Below are 8,618 nucleotides of genomic sequence, written 5' to 3'. Positions count from 1 at the left end.
GCGTGGGTGTGTATATATATATATATATTTTTTTTTTGCTTAATCTCTTTATCTTTTTCACTAGCCCCCTGACGCTCCCCTCTGACAGCTTTCAGTTTGTTTTCTGTTTCTATGGGCCTGTTTTTATTTTTCTTATTTTGTTCATTAGATTCCACATATGAGTAAAATTATAAGGTTCTTGTCTTTCTCTAACTGGCTTTCTTCACTTAGCATACTCCTTTCCAGGTCTATCCATGCTGCAACAAAAGGTAAGATTTATTTAATAACTAAGATCCCCAATATTCAAATAATTCTCTTTGAGTAAGTAGAAAACCAAATGACAAGATGTGGTCCTTAATTCTTTGCAGTTGAAATGTTCTTCGTATTAGGTTGTGTTTACTTTAAACAGCCAAACACAGTACTACTCCATCTTGCAATGCACGTGACTCACACAGTTTATAGTAGTGAATCAAACAGTGATCACTAATAAGCTAATAAGACTTATTCTAGGTTGGAGCTAACAAATCCTTTATCAGTACTTCAACCACTGTGTTTATGTGACCTCATTGTTAAAATTATATCTTTCATCTATGGAAACCAATCTCTTTTATATACAATTTCAGCAAGAAGCTTATAAAATGTATATTAAAGCAGTGTTGACTTGTCTAACAATAGAAGTACAATTAGGCTTCCAACACAGAACATTTTTAATTTGCATACAAAGCTCTCTCACCTATTTCTTTTGCTGAAAAATATAACCAAAAGGTTATATTCTGTTCCATGCACCACTAATTAGTCTAAAATCAATAGATAGATGTACCTATGAAAAATTTTCAGTTATTTATGCAGACAATTAAAACAATTTATATGAAAGAAACACCAATAGTAAAGTACTGTTGAAATCATTAGGAAAAAAGTGACCATGCACAACAGGTTTATTTTACATAATATTATATAATGTAATAATTTAAGATAGTTTCTGAGAGCCAGTGTCTTGATAAAAATCATCGCAAGGGTGAGACTTAAGACATACTTTTATCGCACATTTTAATTGAGTCTTCTAAATTACATGATGTACAATTTTAAGAGACAACTTTTAACCACAGAAAGAATAATTATAACAGACTTTATCTAAAAATTAAGTAAACTGATTTGAAATATAATTGATTATTTTAAGAATACGAAAACTATTTATAATTTTTAATTCAGATTACAGGTTGTTCCCTGAGCATGTTTGATCCTTGTCACATAAATGCATGTCTCTCTTGTGTACCTGAGAATTTTAATTCCACTTTTAGAAATAATGGAAACTTGTGTGGGTCCTGCAATTCTTGTGCTCTTTAATTTTCTTAAATGACTTCTAGGGGGAAAATTTCAGAGCAGGGCTATTTATCCATTTCTTTGAAAAGGTGGCATGTAAAAATTTTTTGACTACTGCAGATAAGCCTCCTCATGGTTGTTTAATAAAGAGCAGCATGTCTCCACCAGTGTAACACAGAATGACATTGCCTCAGGTCACTTCAAGGCATATCACATCACGTAACATAATATAACCTGATGTAATCTAATCCAACAGGTCCGGTGCCTATGCCTATGTGTAGAGAAAAACTTTTTATTTCTTCTCCAAAGAGAGACCATGTCACTATGTATGTATAACAATGTCAATTCTAAGTCTGAGTGCAAGGAATACCAATGGAAATCAGTTCCTTCCCAATTATAGAGGACTCTGTTCAGCATTGAGTTATTTAGAGTGCATGTAATGAACAAAAATCTAGTTGTGATTATTGAAAGTAAGCTGAAGAAAATCTGCCTTGATTAGCACAAATTTAAGAGTAGACAAAAGTTGTAATAGAGACAGGATGCTGTATTCTTTTAAATGGCAATAAAACAGGAGAGATGAGAGAAAAAAAGTATGAAACAAGTAATAGTTAATAAAATAGCATTCTTTTAGAAAATAGGGCTATATTTTTAAAGAAAAAACAGATGGTCAGGCAAGAAAAGATTTTTAATTACTATTAACCAAAGTAATTGATCAGAAAGTTACTAGTCTAGCTCTTTCACAGGTCTTCTCTAAGCAGTAGGGCCAGTATTCAGTATCTGGTTCTGGAAGAAAAACCTTGATTGAATCCTTGCACTGGAACTTTGCCAGTGGCAGCTGTCACTCAGTGGCACAGAGAGACTGTTTTGTGGCATCTTATTCAACATTGTGCTTCTCTCCTGTTGCTCTAACCTTAGCCTCTCTGCCTGTTCATCCTTTGACATAGAAGAAAGAAAGAAAAAAGAAAGAAAGAAAGAAAGGAAGGAAGAAAGAAAGAAAGAAAGGGAGGGAGGGAGGGAGGGAAGAAGGGAGGAAGGAAGAGAAAACTACTTGTGTTGCTTTATTCCTGAATTAATCAATGCAGTTATCCATTGTGCTGGGTGCATTTAGTATACAAAAGAGGCATAGTACCCACTGCCTACCTTCAGTAGGCTTAGCTGAATAAAGAAACAAAACAGACTTACATTATGCACCTGAGTCTGAGTAAATGCAAAATTCTAGGCTATTACCTGTATATCCTAGAAAAGATAGAGAAAGAAAAGAACATTGTATGGAGTAAGAAACAAGGCCTCAGGGATTTTAATTTATTTCACTTGTTTTTGGTTTAATGTTCTAATCTCACAAGGAAATCCAAGACATTAAAAACATGTATTTCGCTAGGAATGGTGAATTTTAAAATCATCTGAGTTTATATATAAAGGTAAATGGCATGTCCTTTTAAAATATTTCTTGGGCATATAAAATAAATAATTATTTAGGAATAAAACTATAGAATTCATTACTAAGAGATCTGAAACAAAAGAAAATTATAAAGCAATACTATAAAAATTTATTTTTAAAAACTTAAAATATGGTTACTTACAAGAGGGTCACCATGAAACCAGTTCTCTTTAATCATTTAGTTGACATGAACACTATCTTATTTGGCTCTAATCTGTCAGTTGTTAAGGGAAAAAAATTGAGTAAAGAGAACAACTTAAGAAAGATATGAATTGGATTTTAGTGGAACATATAAGTTTCATATTTGTGTTAACTCAAGGGATGACACTTTCTGGATATAGTTGTGAAGACAAGATATATAAGGAGTAAAATTGATGAAAGCAAGCATTTATATTTTTACAAAGTAGTTTTGCTCTTTAATCAATAATCTTGTAAATTTTTCTGATGAAAGATAGAGATAAATATTATGCTTACTAGTGTCATCTTAGTCAAATATAAATCACTTCAGAATTATTCATCACTTCCAATAATTTGTCACATTATTCACAAACTGCCTCCATTAGTTCATGTAATCAAGATTTGGCTGTGCATATATTATAGACAAATGACTATAATAAACTAATATATGCATCAAGAATGAACAATTAAACATGATGTCAGAATTCAGTTCACAAATTTATTTCAAAGGAGAGCTGGTTTTCAACTGAAATAAAATTTGTGCCTCCAATACAAATGTATAATTTACCACTAACCAAATATAAAATATTTGAAGTCTAAGACATACTTAATATACAAACAAGCTTCTAATGAAAACTAAAATCTTTAATCAAAACAAGTAAATTTTTCATAGTAAAAAAACAACAATTATTCAAAATAATGGAATGTTGCCATTATTACTTATCTGTTAATTTATCTCTATGTGCCAATGTTCCCAACTATGTCTACCATTTTAACCAATTATATAAATAATTTAATTCATTGACACTAATAAAAACAAAAATAAAATAAATTTGTGCTTCTCTTCTGTAAGCAACTTGGCACACAAAGATTATTGAACTATTCTGGGCTGATTTTTTTTAGTACAAAACTGAGAAGTTCCCAGAAACTATAAACTATAGCTAAACACTTCTAGAGGAGTTTCAGTAGCTCATACTTTCACTAAGATGGTTCAGTGCATATGTAATTTTTGTGGCTATCTCTCCATTTCCCTCTCCCTCTTTGTCTCCCTCTCCCCCTCTTTCCTTCTTCCAAAATGTCCAAGGAAGGAGGTGAATGAAAACCACAGCTGGGACTAACTAGATAAGGACATCCAGAGTCATATAACTGTCTAACTTTCTACTGTCATCAGGTTTGGCATCTCACACATTAGAATGACCAATTGCAAAGATAGATGGAACTATAAAATGGCAGGTCCTGGAACTAAACTAATTATCAATAGTTGGAAAAGAGAGCCAAAACCATGCTTAACAATGATAACACTAATAAGGCAAGAATTCCATTTCCTCTAATTCCACTTCCCTCAGTTGAACTAAGGAGATAAACATAGTTCCTTTTAAATTTCACAAGAAACTTTACTCAGACACAGTAGAACAATGGAAGAATAGGAGTAGCTTGTTCTAGTTTTCTTTGGCTTGAAACTTAGCTCACAAAGAAAGTTTACACTATGTAAAGATTTTGAATTATGTGCTAACAAGTTTTCAGGATTTGCTGTACTTATCCAACTAAGTCAGATATGAAAATAAAGCTGTTTTTATGCTTGTGAGTTCAATGATGAACATGTGGTCAACACCTGGAATTTATTGAGGTCTTTACCTAATAAAACATTTTGAGACATTCCAAGAATGACAGCAAAGTAATGGCATAGAGCAGAAGTTCCAAAGGTAATCTTCACCTTCTGATTTTTTAAAAGCAGAAAGCATAAAACTAACAACTTACTGCTCCTCAAATGCTTACGAAATGTGTATTAAAGAGGCGGGAGCCCAAGTTCTCTGACAAAGGTGCCATTATATTGTGACTGTGAATGTCTTTCTGGATTGTCTCAGAAAGAACAAGTTTATGAAGGAGATGACTGATTGGTAAGCATGCTCTTAGAGTAGAGTAAGACAGAGTGCAAGATTATGTTCAAAATATAAAAGCCTTTTACTTAGAATTTTTAATAATGAAATGCATCTTAAGTGATAAAACAAGATATGATACTTACCTGTGACTGTAAAAAACGTATTAAATTTAGCTGAAGATTGGGAAAATGTCATTTGTAAGGTGACTCTAAGCTCAATATAGACATTAAAACCAAAATTTCTAATCAGGAAAAGAAAAGTTGATGAAATTCAGACTGGAGGGAAGAAAAGTTTGTTAGAACATCAGGCTAAAATCGCTTAACATTTAAAGAACATAAATACATTGAAAAATGTAGAGCAGAATAATATAGTAAAAATATGTCCTACATTTGCATTAAAACTTTGCAAATAATAAGGTTTGTTTTTCAAGATAATCACACAATCAGAATTCACCCCAATTCTAAGCCTCTACTTACCTCAGTTCAGACCTCTGCAGCTTATAATATCTAAACCAAGATTCAATACTTTTTTAAAACTTTTTTTCAATTACACTTCATGCTCAACACTAGTTTGTGATAGTTTTAGGTGTACAACACAGTGTCCAGACAATCAAACACCCTACAAAGTGCCCCTCCCTAATATTTCAAGTACCCTTCTCTCACCATACATAGTTATTAACAATATTATTGAATATATTCCCAATGTTGTACTTTACATCACAGAACTTTATTGTTACTAACAATTAGTAGTTCTTAATCCTGTCACTTTTTTCACCCAAGAGCCCAAACTCCCTCCTCTCTGGCAACCATCAATCTGTTCGCTCTATATATGAGTTCATTTCAATTATTTTGCTCTTTAATTCCACATACAATTGAAATCATATGGTCTTATTTTACTGTACCGAGTATAATACCCTCTAAATCTATCTATGCTGTCACAAATGGTAAGATCTCATTTTTTAATGGCCAGGTAATATTCTATTGTATATAAGTATCATTTCTTCTTTATCCAAATGTGGCTATTGTAAACAATGCTGCAATAAGCATAGGAGTGTGTATATTCTTTCAAATTAGTGTTTTGGGTTTCTTCAGACATATACCCAGAAGTGTTATTGCTAGGTCATAACATAGTTGTATTTTTAATTTTTTGAGAACCTTCCATATTATTTTCCATAGTTGCTGTACCAATTTGCATTCCCACCAACAGTGCATAAGGGCTACTTATCTTCAAATCCTTAAAAACATTTGTTTGTTGATTTACTGATATAAGCCATTCTGGTAGGTGTGAGGTGATATCTTATTGTGGTTTTAACTTGCATTTCTCTAATAATTAGTGACATTGAACACTTTTCATGTGTCTGTTGACAATCTGTATATCCTTTTTGAAAAAGTGTCTTCAGGTTCTTTGCCCATTTTTAAATTGGATAGTTTAGTATCTTAGTGTTGAGCCGTATGAGATCCTTATAAATTTTTAATATTATCAGATGTATTTTTAATATTATCAGATGTATCACTCACAAATATATTCTCTCATTCAGTAGGTGGTCTTTCTGAGTTGTTAATGGATTCTTTGCTGTGCAAACGCTTTTTAGTTTGATGTAGTCCCATTTGTTTCTTTCTCTTTTTGTTTCCTTTGCCCAAGGGGTTATAGCAGAAAAAATATTGCCAAAAGAGATGTCAGAGATTTTACTGGATATGTTTTCTTCAAGGAGTTTTTGGTTTTGAGTCTTAACAGTTAAGTCTCTAGTCCATTTTGAGTTCATTCTGGTTTACAATATAAGAAGATGGTGGTGTAGTTTCATTTTTCTTGCATGTACCTGTCCAATCTTTCTGACATCATTTATTGAATAGACTGTCTTTACTCCATTGTATGTTCTTGCCTTCTGTGTCAATGATTAATTAACCATATAGATGTGGTTTATTTCTGATCTCTTTTCTCTGTCCAATTGATTTATATGAATGTTTTTATGGCATATCATGCTATTTTGATTGTTATAGCCTTGTATAGCTTGATAATAGTTAGCATGATACCTCCCTATTTGTTCTTTCTCAAAATTGCTATGGGTATTTGGGGTCTTTTTGGTTCCATATAAATTTTTGGATTAATTGTTCTAGTTTTGTAAAATATGTAATTGATATTTTGATAGAAATTGCATTGAATTTATAAATTATTTTGGGCATTATGGTCATTTTAACAATGTTAATTCTTCCTTTCCATGAGCATGGTAGATGCTTTTATTTGTATTTTCTTCAATTTCTTTCTTCATTGTCTTATAATTTTCAGAGTATAGGTCTTTCACTTCCTTGGCATTTATTCTTAGGTATGTTATTTTTCTTCATAAAGTTTTAAATGGGATTGTTTTCTTAAATTTTCTTTTTAGTAGTTCATTACATGTGTATATAAATGAAACTGATTTCTGGAGATTTATTTTGTGTCCTGCCATTTTACTGAATTTATTTAACAGTTCCAATAGATTTTTGGTGAAACCTTTATGGTTCTTTATATAGTATTATGCCACCTGAAAATAATGACCATTTTACTACTTTCTTTCCTATATAGATGTCTTTTGTTTCCTTCTCTTGTCTGATTGGTGTGATTAGAACTTCCAGTACTATGTTAAATAAGAATGGTAAAAATAGTTGGGTGGGGGAGAGAAATTAGGGGAAAAGGGGACAACTGTAATTGAAAAACCAAAAAAAAAAAAAGAATGGTAGAAATGGACATTCCAGTCTTGTTCCTGACCTTATGGAAAATATTTTTGTTTTTTCCTCATTAAGAAGCTACAGTGTTCTCATATATGGCCTTTATTTTGTTGAGGTATATTCTCTTTGTTTCTAATTTGCTTAGAGATTTTATCACAAATGAGTGCTGGATTTCATCAAATGCTTTATCTGCATCTATGTATATTATCATTTACTTCTTACTCTTTACTTTGTTTCTGTGGTGTATCACCTTAATTAATTTGCAAATATTATACCAACCTTGCATCCCCAAAATAAATCTCACTTGATCATGTTGTATAATCTTTTACATGTATTGCGGGATTTGGTTTGCTAATATATTGTTGAAGATTTTTTATTTATGTTCAACTGAAATATTGTTCTATAATTTTAAAAAAATCATTCACTGATCTTAGAGAGAGAGAGACAAAGACAGAGACAGAGGGAGAGATTGTGTTGCTCCACTTATTTATGCATTCATTTGTTGCTCCTTGTATGTGCCCTTACCGGAGATCAAATTCATAACTTTCGTTATGACCAAACTCTAACCAACTGAACTACCTGGCTAAGGCACCTATAATTGTATTTATTTGTGAAGTTTCTATCTGGTTTTAGAATTAGGAAGATTCTGTTCTTGTAAAATGAGCTTGGGGTTGCTTTCCTTCTTTTGAATTTTTTTGAATAATTTAAGAAGGATGGGTGTTAGTTCTTTGAATAGAAAAAATAACCTTGCAAAGTTATCCATTTAAGGGCATTTCTTGGTAGTTTTGATCACTTCTATGATTTTTTTTTTGGTTGTAGTTGTTCAGTTCAGATTTTCCCTTTCTTTTTAATTCAGTCATAGATTTTAGCATGTTCTAGGGATGTACTTATTTGTTCTAGGTTGTCCATATATTTCCATATAGTTGTTCATAATATTTTTATAATCCTTTGTATTTCTGTAATGTCAGTGTTACTTCTCTTTCATTTCTGATTTTATTTACTTGGCTCTCCTCTCTCATTTTTGAAAAATTTTGTTAATAGGTTAATAATCTTGTTTTTCTTTCAAAAAACAGCTCTTGGTTTTATTGATCTTTTATGTTTTTTAGACTCTACTTTGTTTAT

Source organism: Furipterus horrens, unplaced genomic scaffold, assembly GCF_987537825.1.
Source record: "Furipterus horrens unplaced genomic scaffold, mFurHor1.1.pri manual_scaffold_9, whole genome shotgun sequence".
Lineage (NCBI taxonomy): Eukaryota > Metazoa > Chordata > Mammalia > Chiroptera > Furipteridae > Furipterus > Furipterus horrens.
The sequence above is the reverse complement of the archived record's forward strand: the minus strand, read 5'-3'. Positions refer to the sequence as shown.